The sequence below is a fragment of the Rhincodon typus genome, unplaced genomic scaffold (assembly GCF_021869965.1).
Source record: "Rhincodon typus isolate 14 unplaced genomic scaffold, sRhiTyp1.1 hic_rhity00011925, whole genome shotgun sequence".
NCBI lineage: Eukaryota > Metazoa > Chordata > Chondrichthyes > Orectolobiformes > Rhincodontidae > Rhincodon > Rhincodon typus.
Window position 1 is genome coordinate 1 of NW_025977563.1, and position 2,420 is coordinate 2,420.

At 55.2% G+C, this 2,420-nt stretch overlaps 1 protein-coding gene across 1 annotated transcript in view; it reads right to left on the bottom strand.

The window, feature by feature from the left end:
- Positions 1-172: 172 nt before the first annotated feature.
- Positions 173-2,420, bottom strand: part of zdhhc24 (zinc finger DHHC-type containing 24) — a 6,726-nt gene continuing 4,478 nt past the window's right edge. Inside the window, exon 4 of the mRNA XM_048594623.1 lies at positions 173-737. The gene's annotated coding sequence lies outside the window, so the exon portion shown is untranslated. The remainder of the gene's footprint in view (positions 738-2,420) is intronic.

Consider the following 2,420-nt stretch of genomic DNA (forward strand, 5'->3'; position numbering starts at 1 on the left):
CTCACCCTCTCTCTCCCCACCCCAGACCTCCCCCTATTTCCTAACCACCCACCTCCCTCCCTCACTTTCCCACTATCTTCCCCCACCAGCAACTCCCTGACCTCCCCACTCCCCTCCTCATCCCCCTCTCCCTCACGGCGTCCATGAGGAAACATCAGACATCACAAGCCGCTGCTCGACTGCAGTGGGCATCACACTGCTGAACTTCATTTCTCATAATCCCCGAGCGACGCCCCTGACAGGTATTAAACCAACCCCCCCAACCCGGCGAGACGATACATGATTCACAAGCCGTAGCTGAGAGAGGCTGCAGCTTAGCAGTCCCGTCTTTTGTGGAACCGGGACCCTGGCCGACCCAGCTCCACTTCACCCTCTGCGGGGGCAGGATGTCAGAGGCGCACACGGAGGGTCAGAGAGAGCTCGGAGCGATTCTCCACCTTCTGGGGCTTGTCCTTATTCCCATCTCCAGCGTCTCTGTCAGTGAGATAGCCCTACTCTCCCTGGGTGGGGGGTGCTCCCTCTCGCCTCCTCAACGTGCCCCCCCGCCCGGGTCCAGGAGGCAGTTTGACAGGGGCTCGCTAGCTGGGTGGGGTGGGGAGGGGTCCACGTAAAGGCCTGTTTCCCACCCCCCCCCACCTTTTCCGATGGGTGGGAGGTCGAGGGCGGTGAGCCGGAGTTGCTTGTCCGAGAGCGTGGCTCCATCCCAACACAGAGGAGATTTCGGGAATCTGCAGAGTCTGAAAGCAGGAGGCGTTCTGGGTCAGGATACATCTCAAGGACCACTCCACACCCCACACCCCATCTCCTTGCCCCTCTGCACTGGCCGCAAGACCAACGACCCGCCCCCCCCACTTCCCATTAACATCCTACTCCCTCTGCCTGACAGAATTCACAGATTCCCTAAGACAATAAAGTACAGGAGCAGAATTAGGCCATTCTGCCCATCAAGTCTGCTCCACCACTCGGTCATGGCTGATATGTTCCTCAACCCCATTCTCCTGCCTTCTCCCTGTAACCCTGGGTCCCCTTTACTAATCGAGAGCCTGCCTGTCTCTGTGTTAAATACACTCAGTGACTTGGCCCCCACAGCCCTCTCCAGCACTCAGTACCACAGGTTCCTCACCCTCTGGCTGTAGAAATTCCTTCTCATCTCAGTCCCAAAGGGTTGCCCCTTCACTCCGAGGCTGTGCCCTCAGGTCCTAGCCTTTCCCACTCGTGGGAACATCTCTACGTCTGCGCTATCCAGGCCTCTCTGTATTCTGTAGTTTCAACCAGATCCCCCCACCCCATCATCGGTTTAAACTCTTATCGGGTACAGACCCAGAGTCCTCACTGCTCCTCATGTCACAAGACCTTCATTCCCGGGATCATTTTTGTGAACCCCCTCTGGACCCCCTCCAAGGCCAGCACATCCTACCTTAGATACGAGGCCCAAAACTGCTCGCAATATTCAATTGGCAACTCCCTCTATCTGTGAGTATGTTTTTAATGGGAGGGGCACTGGGAGGAGTCTCAGATTCCCAACACCAACAACACCACCACCCCTCCACCCAAACATTCAATCTGCAGGTTCTGCCCCTTGAGCTGGACCCCACATCCCACCTGAACACTGACAGGGCAGATGATGTCCCTACGAGCATTAACGTTCCAGGGACCCGGGTTCGAATCCCGCCACAGCAGATGGTGGGATTGTTCATTTAATTGCAAAAATCTGGAATTAAGAGTCTAATTTTTTAATATATATTGAATCCCTACAGTGTGGAAGCAGGCCCTTCGGCCCAACAAGTCCACACCGACCCTCATAGCATCCCACCCAGACCCATCCCTCTATACCCCACCTAATCTACACATCCGTGCCCACTACGGGACAATTTCCCATGGCCAATCCACCCTAACCTGCACATCTTCGGACTGTGGGAGGAAAGCCACACAGACACAGGGAGAACATGCAAACTCCACACAGATTAATGATGACCCTGAATCCATAGACAATTCTTGGAAAAACCCATCTGGTTCACTAATCACTTTTAGGGAAGGAAACTGCCATCCTTACATGGTCTGGACCACATGTGACTCCAGACCCACAGCAATGTGGTTGACTCTTAACTGCCCCTCGGGAGCAATTAGGGATGGGCAGTAAGTGCTGCCGTAGCTAGCGACGCCCTCATCCCGTTAATGGATGAAAAAAAAAAGGCAACATATTTTGACCCAATAGATTCCTTCAATCGGGGCAAGTCCTTCAGTTAGATGCCCCCTTGATCTCCAAGACTTGAGAGGACAGCGATCCGGTCTGTGTGACACATATCCGCCTACCCAACAACCACCGCCACCCACCACCAACCCCACGCCCACCCTACACACCCCAGGATCGTTCTCAGCAGTCTCCAGCTGCTGACACCCCACCCCCCCCACCCCCAACA